This window comes from Urocitellus parryii, chromosome 15 (assembly GCF_045843805.1).
Source record: "Urocitellus parryii isolate mUroPar1 chromosome 15, mUroPar1.hap1, whole genome shotgun sequence".
Taxonomy (NCBI): Eukaryota; Metazoa; Chordata; class Mammalia; order Rodentia; family Sciuridae; genus Urocitellus; species Urocitellus parryii.
In genome coordinates this window covers 55,535,685-55,548,221 of record NC_135545.1, presented here as the reverse complement: position 1 = coordinate 55,548,221, position 12,537 = coordinate 55,535,685, and positions in this window count along the sequence as shown.

The following is a 12,537-nucleotide window of genomic DNA, read 5'->3' as shown; positions in this document are numbered from 1 at the left end:
TGTGAAGGCCACCTTTGCCAATAAACAGTTCTAAAGACACTTGCCCTGGAGGGCTGCCCGAGGACACCTGGCACGCGGTGGGTGGAGTGCAGGTGGCCAGGAGGGGCCTGCCCTAGCCTCCACCGGGTGGGGGCCCAGCCATCGGCAGTGCAGGGGACAGGTCTTGCGGGGTGGCACTGGAGGCTGGCTGCAGCCCACCCCTGAGATCTCAGGTGGCTCCTGGCCTGGGAGGGCACCACCCGCTCTGACCATAGGGGGCCCCAGGCATGGACGGTGCTGGGGCTGGGCCCCAGGGGACAAAGCAAGCCCTGGGCAGGCTCCAGCGTGGTGCAGCGGGTGACCAGCCCCACACAGTCGTGTCCAGCCTGACCTGCCCGGCCCCACCCCTCGGCCTCTTGGGCTGCTCCTCCCCTCAAGGCTCCCAGGAGGGTCTCCTCCCAGATGCCACCTCCCTGCCTGCCCAGAACCTCTGCCTTCCCCATGAGGGCACCCCGTCCACTTGTGAGAGTGGCTGCCTTCCTGTGCAGGGAGCTTGTTAGACCTGGAGGCCCCTGGAGGCCCCCCCGCCCCGTCCTCCTAAAGCAGACGGCAGACGGCCAGGCTGGGCCCCGCTGCTCTGGACAGACCCCGAGGAGGGCCTCTGGGTGAGGGAACAGGGGAGCAGCCCCTGAACTCAGTGCAGCCAGCACCGCCCCCTGCCTCCTCCTGCGGCTCCCACCCAGCTGTGAGCCCAACTCCCGCCTGTAGGACAGGGACTGTCGCCTTGGGTGGTGTTCAGGGATCAGGAGTCCTGAGGGCTGAGGGGACGCTGGGCACAGGGCGGGTCGGAGGTGTGGAGAGGAGCTGGTGCCCTGTCCTGTCGCCCTGTGTGACAGGTGTGCCTGGGCAGGAGGGGCTTGCCGTTTCTTGTGGTTTTTAAAAACCAGACACTGAACAACCCGAGTCCATTCCTCGCGGCTCCCAGCAGGGCCGACATTCACCCTCTCCCAGAAAGCGCTGTCCCTGGCAGAGGCCTTGCTCCTGGCTGGGACTGGGGTCGGTTGAGACCACTGATGCCAGCTTCCCGGGGCGGGAGGGACTTTCCCACGTCCTTCTCTGGCCCTGCGTGAGGCCGTGCGGTGCTCCCAAGGCTTGTCCCTGTCACGGTCACCATCTGAGGCTGCAAGCTGGTGGCCATGGCCTGCACTGCCCCAAAGCCCTGACTGTGAGATCGACCCATCTGGGGACGTCCCCTCGACTCCGCTTCCCTGGGTTGCCATTCTCACTGCCACACTGGCAGGAGCGGGGGGCCAGGAGCCGGGGGGACAGTGGACAGTGCAGGTGGCTTGGAGCGCCTGCATCCCATTCCTAAGTGTGTAAGTGTCTTTCTCTTGTTCTGTCACTAAAAAAAAGTGTGTGATTCAGTGCGAGTTGGCACCTTGGTGACGCCGTGCCACCCCACCTCTGTCTGGCTCAGAACATCTTCAAACATTCCCGTCCCTGCCCAGGAGCCGCTGCCCCAGAGCACACTGCCGCCCGCGCCCCTCTGTCTGCATCCTGGCCTGGCTTTCCCCTCTGGACCTTCTTGGGATGGAATCCTGGCCCCCGGCCTTCCTGTCGGCAGGTCGGTCAGCACCACGTCCAGGCCCACCTGCCGGGTGCCCTGCCCCTCTGCTGCTTGGCCGGAGGGTGCTTCCCTGTCATTGGCTCCCCAGGCCTGGGCCGAGCCCTGGGCAGCCGGGTTGCAGCACCGTGGGCATGTGACTGCAGGTGACTGTGGCTGTGTGCGCTGCTTCTTTGTGACCCTCAGGTGTGGCCCAGCCTGCACTGTCCAGGGAGGGGTGAAGGGCCGTCCTTCCCACTCTGCTCCTCACCCTGCCCAGGGAGCCGTCCCGTGCCAGAACCTGGTGGCATTCGAGACCTGAGGAGACGCCTGGAGTCTGCGGTTTGTTTTGGGTTAGGTTTGGTTTGGGTTTTTGGTTCTGGGGATGCAACCCAGGGGCACTCTACCACTGAGTGACTTCCCAGGCCATCTCGATTTCTAGTTTGAGACAGGATCCTTCTAAGTCGCTGAGGCTGGCCTTGAACTTGCAATGATCCTGCCTCAGCCTCCTGCGTCACTGGGATCACAGGCATGGCCACCACACAGGGTTAGTTGCCTTTAACCAAATGAACAAATGCCTGCTTCTCACGTGTAGATCCTGGCTCCGACACCACCTCCTCCAGGCAGCCTTCCCTGGTCACCCCAGGCAGGGTTAGTGCCTCCTCCGATCTCACTGGTCCTATGAGTCCCCAACAGGCACAGTGTTGGTCTCTGGGGCTCAGAGTGGCTCTCTTCCTTCCTGATGGCCCCTGGGCTCAGCATTGTGAGTGTGGAGATTGGCTGACACGGAGGCGTATCTGTCCTGACCCCTTCTAAAGGGCCACTGCCAGAGAACGGCCACCCAGCAGCGTGCTCTGTCCCCAGCAGCCTTGCTGGGAAGGGCCTCCTGTGGCTTTCCGCGGAGCGTGACCAGCTGGCCTGGCCTGTGCGGCTCCCCAGGTCTTGCAGGGCCCGGCAGTCCCTGCTCATGAGCGAGACCACGTCGCCCAGGCGAGGCCCTCACCATCCACTTGACCCCAGAGCCCCGTCCTCGCCGCATGGAGCAGTCTCAACCCGAGCTCGGTCTGCTTTTGCAGACCACTCACTCCTTTTTGCAGGGAGTTCAGAGGAGTTGGTCCAAAATCTGGGCCAAAGGGAGGCTGGTTTACCCCCTTGGAACCCGCAAGATGGGCAGCCTGAGATGTGCCAGGGGTGGGGCTCGTCCTCTCCCCTGGGGACCTGGGACCAAGTGCTGAGCCTCGGTTCTCCATTTGAAGCATGGACTCTCACTCCCGCTGTTCCTGGGGCCGAGACGCCCTAGTACCTCTTGACTGTGCACTGGGAGGGTCCCTCGGGGACTCTGGGCACGTTTGTCCCCCTCTCCTCCCCGTCCTCCCCGACTAGAGCAATGGCCGGTCCACCCCCAGCTACTCCTGAGCCATGGCGGGGAGCTGGGCCTACCTGCTCTACTTCCCAGCCTTTGCCCCCTCTGAGTGCGTGGGTGACTCTTAGGACTCCTGCCCCCGGCCACTGCAACAGGCCCAAAGGCAGGCAGGGGACCAGGGTGGGCCGATGGGCAGCCCTGCGGGGAGAGCAGGCTGTCAGGTGGCGGTGCCGTCCCTGTCTCCTACCACGGGGGCCCGACAAGCCTGCTGCCTGCACCTTTTCCCACTGCTGGGGAGATCCCCACGGAGCAGCCAGGCTGGCCGCAGCTCCTCTGGCTTGGGTTTCTCTCCTGGACAACCACAGGTGTCCCTCCCAGCCCAGGACTGCTGGGAGAGGCCAGGCCAGGTCTCAGAAGCAAGTCTCGGCATGTGGAGCAGAAATGGGAGGACTTGGCTTCCTGGTTCCTCATTTATAGTATCTTTGCCCAGAGACCAGACAGCTGGGGCGCTCAGCCTGTGCTCAGAACAGACTCGAGGGAGGGAGGGAGGGAGGGAGGGGGCCGAGCTGGCCTAGACACGCTGGACCACAGGCCAGGGGCCCCCTCACCCTGAGCCTCAGGACGACAGAAGGTCCCAGGGCATCTCCACCCGCATCACAGGGCGTGTCAGACGGAACCTGCCCCAGAACTCGGCTCTCATGACTCCAAGGCCCACGTGAATTTCATAAAACCCAGAAGTCTTCTGAGAACTAACCGAGGACCAGGCAGATGTCCATGACCGGCTCTGTCCACCGTCACTGCACAAAAGGACAGCTTGACCACGGCAGCACAAGGAGGGAGACGGCGCACACCAGTCTTGGGGTGGACGTGCTGGGGACCCCTGCTCACACACCATTTCCTTGACCACTGGGCAGTGCGACGGCCCAGGTCAAGGCGCCTGAGTCAAACGAGGAGGCTCAGAACAGCAGGAGGCCACCTGCTCACAGTTCCAGAGGCCACACATCTGACACGGGGTAAGCTCTAGGGGAGGACCCCAGCTTTTCTCTTCTGGCCTCTGGTGCGGCCAGCCATCGTCAGTCTTCCTGGCCTGGGGACACGCCACTCCAGCCTCTGCCTCCCTCATCCCACAGCCCTGTCCAACTCTCTCTCCTTCTTCACTGAATCAGGGCCCACCCGACTGACTCCAGAACCGCCTCGCCTCCGCCCGGTCACGTCCGCAGACACTGTTTCTAACCATGCGTCCGGGGCAGGGCTGGAGCCATCTCCTCACAGAACACACACTGACGGGTACCTCATGTCCTCCCCTGCTGCCCGCAAAGCCTGAGAACAACCAGGCCAAGGCATAATCCCTCCCTGGACTGGGGGTCGCCCAGGGACCGCTGGGTCCCCTACCATCCCACCTGCCCAGCATCTGGAAGCTCCGGAGTGTCCCTTCCAAGCAGCAGCAAGCCCGAGGTCAGATACCACCTGGGGGCCCACCAGGCGGGAGGGCAGAACTTTAGGGCCAGGCCAGGTCTGCCCGGGGACATGGCTCTCCCAGGACAGGGGTGCTCTAAGCCCCAGCCAAGAGGGGACTGAGAGCCAGGGGTCATAGCAGGGAGCCCACTCCTCTCTCCTTGGGGCCCGGGCAGGCGGTGGGACCTAGACAGCAGGCCCCCGGTCGGGGAAGCAGCCCGTCCGTCAGCCTACTTGCTCCTCGAGCTCAGTGCTGCGGGTGCCCTGGAGGGCCCTGCGACCCCAGCTGTTGTTGCACGCTTTCCAGAGAGGTGCAGTGACTGGCCTAAGGTCACACAGCTCTCAGCCCTGGCCCCCAGTTCTGCTGACATCCTCCTGGCCATCTACTCATCACGATGGCGCCAGGTGGGGGCGTATCTTGCCCAGGGAGCCCAGGGCTGATCTTACAGTGGTTTTATGGCGGCTGGAGCACTCTCGCCCAGCCCACCCACCCTGAGAGGCGCCCACCTTACCTGTGAGCCAGCGCTCTGAGCCAGGCGGCTCGTCGGCCCAGGGTCTGGTCCTGCTCAGGCCCTTGCGGCGAGTCTGTGGTTCTCACAGAAGCCCTGTTTCCTCCTGGTACCATGAGGGCTGCAGGTCCCGGGGATGAGGGTGGCCTCCGGCACGGGAGGAGCTCAGGGAAGCCAGTCCCCAGGGTCGGAGGTCAAGGTGCAGCAGGGCCAGTGGCCCGGCCTCCCTGGACGCTTCCTCCCACACACAGCTCCTCTGGCCACAGCGGGAAAGGCTGTCCACTAGAAGACTGGGACTCGGGTGGCCTCCCGGACAGCAGGCTGCCCTGCCCACTGCGGGGCCCTGGCCTTCACCACCCCCCGCCAAGGCCCTTTCCCATCGGGCACCGTTAGCCCAGTTCTGGGAGCGAGGGCCAGGACGCTGGGTGGCAGCCCGCTGACTCGGGTGGCTGCAGTGGGCTCCTCAGGTGGAGGCCGCGCTTCCCAGAAGCCGAGGATCCGTGGAGCCGGCCCGTCCAGGTGCTTCCCAGCTCCCTGCTGTTCTTGACTCTTCTAAGAGCTCCAGGGCGGCCACGTCGGCCAAACAACCCGACTGGGAAGCTCCACGCCCTGGCCCAGGCCGAGGCCCGTCTCCCGTCCTCCTGACACCGCTTCTCCCGCAGGCACTGCTGGTTGTCCTCCCGGCAGACCTGGTGGACGGCGCCCGGCATGCGGGGGGCGGCCCTGGCTGCAGGGCCCTCCAGCCGGGACACGCCGGCTCCCTCCCACGGGGCAGGGGCAGGCTCTGCGCCAACACGCCCATGGGCCTGCGACCCAGCGCCTTTCACTTTATCTGATTCCACCAGAACATCAGGACCTACACCTGGGCTCCGTGCGAGGCTCCCCGGGTGCGTCCCCTCTGGGTCTGGGGCCGGGGAGCAGGACAGCGGGTTCTCCCCCCACCCGAGGGTCCTCCTCAGGAGACTGAGGGCCGGAGGGGGCGGGACCGGGGTCCCTGGGCCAGTCAGTGACAGAGCTGGGGTTTGCACGAAGTCCCCTCTGCTTTCTTTCCAGAAAAGTCCAGCAGGCTCAACTCCCCTTGTTTGAAGTGAAGAGGAGGAGGAGGAAGAACAGGGCTCTCTCGAAGGCTGTGCCTTGAGGAACTGCCCTGGGCGGGACCTGTGACTCGTCGGGGCTTGGACAGGCACCCAGCCTCCTGCAAGGCCACTGTGTGCCAGGGAGGACTCGTGGCAGCCCCCGGACCCCTTTGTCTGGCTGTCGGGGCTTATCGCCCCCCAGGAGGAAGGGGACTTTGGGAGGCCGTCACCTGTCCAGTGAACCTCACAGGCGCACACCCGGGGCTGAGGTCAGAGATGGCGCCCAGTCGGGGAAGGTAGTCAGGACCCGCCCCTGCCCTGGCCACCCTCCAGGGCACCCGGCAGGCCAAACCCAGGCTGGCTGATCTTCTGATGTCTGGGTCTGCTCCGCACAATGTTGCCCTGTCCACAGTGTCGTCCTGTCCCCTCGGTCCTCCTGGGGAACGTGGTTGGTGGTGGCCGTCTCAGATGTCTCCTGTAGGCTGGAGGCTTTGGGGCTGCCTTTGTGGGGAGTCTGGTCATGAGCTGTGCCCACCTGGCATCCGAGGGACGGGCAGTGTCAGGATCACAGAAAGCCAGAACCCAGCCCAGGTGGTCAGGCACAGAAGGGTGCCATTCCCCACAGTGACACCAGAGGGCACTGTGCAAGCCACATCAGGGCTGCCTCTGAAGACGGCCCCGCCCGGGGCGGCTTGGACCTTGGCCAGGTTCAGAGACCTGCCTGCAGGCTGTGGAGGGCCTGGCCACAGCCCGGCTCCTCCTCACCCTGCTAACTCTGCCCTGGCCACACTGGCCTTCTCCTAGAGAGAGGACATTTCCTGAGCCCCAGGGCTCTGGCAGGGCCCCGCCCTCCTAAGAAGTCTGCCCCTCTCTTCACCCCAAGGGCACCCAGTCAGGCTGCAGGCCCTATTTTAATGCCAGCCCTCGGGCGCTTTCCAGAACACTGCAGTGGCCCTGCGTCCGCTGCGGGTCTCCCTAGTCCTGCCTCCTCCGCAGACCTTTCATTATCAAGTCCACTAGGGCGCCCGCAGCCCGCCTGCTCCCGAGGTGGTCGGCATCTGAGTCCACCAGGCCCCGCCCGGCCCCAGTGAGCAGGAGGTGCCCAGCCCCCGAGTGCGGGCCCTGGAGATTCCTGGCTGTCCTTTTGAGCACTGGTGGCCTGCCCTTGCCATCCCATCCTGGCCGGGCCGTGGCCCCACACACAGCAGTGACCCTCCTGAGCCCAAGAGACCTGTGTCAGCTCCCGGGCTAGAGTCTGTGGCTCTTGCGAGCCCTGGTGGCCTTGGAGGAGGTGGGGATGAACTGTCCTGGGCCAGGCGGGGTGTTCACTGTGGGCAGAGCTGCCCTGCTCCCCTGCAGCGGGCCTGGAGAAGGAGCAGGGACAGATCGTCACTGCCTCAGCCGTGAGACTGGGGCTCCGTGTTAGAGCAGCGCAGGGCCCTGGCCTGGCACAGCCGCCTCCTGCCCAGAGGCAGGAAGAGTGAGGTTGGCGTGGGGCCAGGCTGGCCTGGGACCAGGACCTGGGAGCGTTGGCAGCCACAGCCAGGGCCCTGGGGCAGCCTGGGGCTGGAGCAGCAGGAGCTGGGCCTGGGCCAACAGGTCCAGGACAGACCCTGTAGCCACTGCGAGGGTCTGTGTGTTCGTGTCCCCACTGTGCCCGAGACGGTGCCTTAAATAGCCACCAACCAGGTGATAACAGATTCATGTAAAACGTGATGATCTATGTTAACCCATGAACTTTATTTCATTATTTATTTAATAAAACAATAGGGTAATAGATTCATGGTTTAAGGGCTCAGAGAAGGGCCCTTTTGAGCTGACCAGGGCACCTGACCCAGGGCCCGCTCTGCTGGGCCAGGTCAGCCTCAGCTTTGCCGGCTTTGGGCAGGAGCGGGGCCTTACACTCTGCAGGTCCCCATCCCAGAGCCACCCAGAGGCAGCCATGGGCAGTCCCTGCAGGAGGGGGCGAGGGCTGTGGGCAAGGACACGGGGTCCGTGGAGAGTGCTGCGGTCACCACGTTGCCCACCGTGCCTGTGGCTCACACCAGATGGACACCTGGTGGAGCAGCCTGGTGCAGAGGGCCCTTCCCCACCACCCCCCAATAAAGAGAGAAGAGGATTCCTGGAGTTTGTCCTGAAGACGGAAGGGGAAGGGGAGGACACCGCTGCCCGTGGGCACTGTGGCCCCTGAGGAGGGCCGTCTGAGCTGCGGGGGTGGACGGTGTGGCTCCTGACCCAGACCTGCACTGGGCTCCTGGCGTGTGCAGCTTCGTGCTGGTGGCTTTGGGGTCCTGTCCCCAGGTGACATTAGCCACTTTCCTCTCTGACTGAGGTGGAATGGAAGTGCCATTGTGACCCAGTGGGGGATGTGCCCAAGCCCAGCTGTGCCCAACCCAGTGGCCCCGTCCCTCCCAGGACCAGCGTGCAGCCTGGCCTCCCCCGGGCCTCTTGTTGAATGAGGTGACCGGCGGGTGGTGAATCACCCCCAGATGGCAGGTGGGCCAAGGACAGCCAAGAGTGGGTGGGAGCAGAGGCCAGGCCCCCCTTAGACACGCGGGAGGAGAAGCCGGAGCTGCCCGCCCAGGCTGCTGCCCGCCCAGGCCCCAGCCAGGAAGCCGTTGGCAGGAGGCGGCTATCGGCTGGTCCCCAGGGCAGTGCCAGTCAGCTCCGGGAACAGACGCAGGCCCCATGGGAGGCCAGGCCGCTCCCTGGCCAGCAGCCTCGGGTGCCCCGTGACAAAGACCGTTCCTGTTCCTGAGAGGAAGTCGGGGCCTGGGGACTGACTGAGGGGCTGGAGAAACTCGGGGACCTGGGTGCTCTTAGGTCATACTGGAAGTGAACGGGGCCAGGGCTCTGCTACAGCCCTTCCACTTCCAGGTCACATCTGCTCTGGCTCACTTCGAGCCCAGCAGCTGCCCGTGGTCCAGCCAGATGTCCGTTCCCTCTACAGGGGCCAGATCCCAGGACTCAGCGGCCCCGCGCCTCGGCTCCTCCATTGGAAGAATCTCTGTGCTGCTGACATTTTTGAAGAATATGGGCCAGTTACTCCGTCCAGCGTCCCTCAGTTTGGCTTGTCTCAGCTGAGATGTGGGTGGCCTGCTTGGGTAGGGACAGCGCAGAAGTGACGCGTCTCCTAGTGCCCTGCCAGGGTGCAGGCTCAGCCCCCTGTGGACGCCAGTTTGATCACTGATCATCCTTCTCCACCGAAAAGCCACTGTCTTCCGCTCTGGGAATAAAAGATGATCTGTGGGGAAGGCTTTGAGGCTGTGAATGTCCTACAGCAAAACCCACCTCTGGCGCTGCACACACGGAGGTCTGCTCCGCCGTCCCTAGTGTCCTCGTCAGTGGGCCTCCTTGGGGCCAGGAGCAGAGGCCGCCAGAAGCTTCTGGAAAGAGATGAGTCACTCAGGTGCTGGCGGTGGACTCTGGCTCCCTGGGGGACCGTCCTTCCCAAGCCACTCAGATGGCGGGATGGGGGGATGGGGCGGCGTCTCTGGGGGAAACAGCCTGCGACGTGGCCGGCTCCGCCTGCCCTGCCACTCCAGGGGCAGGGCCTGTCTCCGTGGCCATCTGGCGGGAGGCGGAAAGGAGGTCATGGGCATCTGCTGTCCCTCCCTCTCCCCCCCAGGGCTGGAAGCCGGTTCCCTGGGAATTGTTACTGGTCAGAGGCAGAAACGAGACGGGGACACCAGAGAGTCAGAGGAGCCGCGTGGCCTGCAGCCAAACCCAGGACAGCGCCCAGGGGTGGTGGGCACCAGCAGGGCCGCTCTAGCCAAGCGGCCACTTCGCTGGGCCTCCGGCCGCTTTCTGTGACGGCAGCAGCAGTACCTGCCCACCGGTGGCCGGCAGAGGGTGTGGCACATGGGCAGCACTGATGGCCCTGGCCGTTCTCACAGCTGAACTCCCTCCCAGGGTTCTGGGGCACGGTGACCCTCCCCGACTGTGTCTGTCCACACCACGGGGCTGGCCTGACTGTGACCTCATGCCCTGGCCCTGGTTTCTACTGTGGCCTGAGACTCATGTCCCCAAACTTCAGGTGGAAACTTGGAGGCCGAGAATAGGGAGCTTCCGGTGGCACAGGAGGTCAGTGGGAGGGGCAGCTCGGCAGGACAGGACACGGCCCCCCGGGTGCCCTTTAGGCAGGGAGTGTGGGGAACAAACGCCCATTCGCCCTCTGGTCGCCCACAGGCGCCACCTAGTTGAGGGCAGCTGGTCCCTCCAGGTGGGTCCCCAAGGCCAACACCACAGTAAGGAAAGGTCAAGGGCCACGGGCTCTCTGCGTGGACACGCAGGACCCCATGAGCTCCCTCTGCAGTTTGTGACTTCGGAAGGCCAAGCACCCCGCCGCAGGCCGCGCCTGGGTCTGCTGGAACATTTGGAAAAAGTTACCCTGTTTCCCAATTTCCACTGACCGCTCCTGGGCGGTGGGACACTGCCCTCTGTCCACCACGTGAGGGACACGGGAAGAGAATGGCCCCGGCACTTATGCTGGTAAGTCACGTGACAGGCAGGGGCTTGTGCGGGCACTTCGTCGTCGGCTGAGAGGCCACCTCACTGAGCTGTGTCTGCAGAGGGTGGAGACGGCAGAGGGTGACAGGAACCTCCTGGGCCATCCCCTAGATCTGGGCTCCCGGCCCAGGGCCCTGCGGTCCCGCTGCCCTGGTCTGGGGGTCACACTCTGCTCCTTGCCTCCGGGACGCCCTCCTTCAGTTTTCCCAGAACATTCTCTCTTCCCAAACTGGGCCAGAGCCCGGTGTGGGTCCCCAGGCCAGTGCCACAGCCGTGACGGAGGGTCTCCTCAGCCACCTGGGGCTGGTCCCCCAGACTGCCTCTGGAGGGGCCTGGACCTTGGGGCTTCTGGGCGTCCTCTGCGCTCCCCTGGCTTCAGCGAGGACCGCTCCCGCCTGCTCAGTGAGGACCCACCTCAGCGGGTGGTCGCACTGCCCCAGGTGGGCTCTGGTGTGGCCACCCTGCCCACGCCGCCCTGTCCTGTGGCCACCTCGTTGGGGAGTGAAGCCGCTCCCCCCATGGTGATGCCTCAGGAGTGTCCTTTGTCACCTTTCTACTCTGTCCCGCTCTGGTCTCTTTGACAATCGCATGGTCCGTCTTGCCCACGGCCAGCCCCGGTGGGTAGGTGTCTGCCCTGTGCAAGGTGGACCTGGGGTAGGGCATCTGTAGAGTGACTGGATCGCGACTGGAGACCCTAATACACGGCCTCTTCCGAGCTTGTCCCCAGGAGTGGACACGCAGTTGACGGGTTCCCTTGCTCTCCCTCCCCCACTCTTGGTGTCTGCGGTGCCAGCAGGTGGGACAGCGGGAGCTGTGCTCTGGAGGAGAAGCTGCGCTGGGCCACGGTCAGCTGCTCTTGACCCCCAGGGGGCCGAGGTTTTACGGCTGGACCCCGCTGTCCGAAGGCCTCGGCTCAGGGGAGCATAGAGCGCCCTCCTGGGCTCAGGGACCCCACTGTCAGGTGTCTGCCCAGGATTCCCACACGACGCCCCGGGGTCTAAACCTGGGGCAGGGTCAACGTTCAGATCCAGGGCCTCGGGTCCAGGTCTGTGTCCAGGTCCCTGTCAGGAAGGGGACGGGGCCCAGGCGGCCAGAATGGCCTGCGACACAGTGCAGAGAGTTCCCCTGGAATCCGGGGTGGGGACCCCAGGGAGCCACCAGGCATGTGGACGACACTCCCCAGCCCGGCCTGGCTGTGGTGACTGCCTGGGCGGGGATGGCCATGGGCCACGGTGGCTCTTGGGGCACTGAGGTCCGCAGACTCCCTGGCCCGCTAGCAGCTGTGCAGAGATCCAGGTCTGGAAAAACTGTGCAAGAAAAAAAAAAAAAACGGAAACAAACAAATGTGAATAAAGAGGGAAAATGTTTCCTGTTTTTAAAAGGGCTGGAACCAATTCTGGGGCTGGACCAGCTGCCCACACAGACTCATTTCGTCTTTTAAGCGTTATTCTATATGATTTATCTCCTGCTGCAGCGTCTGACAAGTATTGTGTAAACAGTTCCACTTATTCCCAGGGGCCTCGGCTCCAGCCGGGGGGCAGGCCTACCAGGCCCGACCAGATCGAAAACAACAACTGGTTTTGATTTGGAAAAACAAAACCCAGAAGAGACGGAAGAGTAAAATAAATGCTGATTCCAAGAAGAGCTCAGCCGTCCCACAGTGAGTCACCAGGCCCCTCTGCCCTGGCGAGTCCTGGGGTTGAATCCTGCTGTGTGTCCTGTCAAACTGACTGACCTTTCTGGGCCCTGTTTCTTTATCTATAAAACGGGACACGAAGGATGTGATGGGCTCTCGCTGAGACTGGGCCGGGAGCCCTAGGAGGCCAGCCGGGCGGCTGTTCTTGGACCAGGGAAATGGTGTGAAGGTAAAGGACCTCCTCCTCCTCCTCCTCCTCCTCCTCCTCCTTCTCCTCCTCCTCCTCCCCTCCTCCTCCCCTCCTCCTCCTTCCCTCCTCCTTCCCTCCTCCTCCCCTCCTCCTCCTTCTCCTCCTCCTCCTTCCCTCCTCCTCCCCTCCTCCTCCCCTCCTCCTCCTTCTCCTCCTC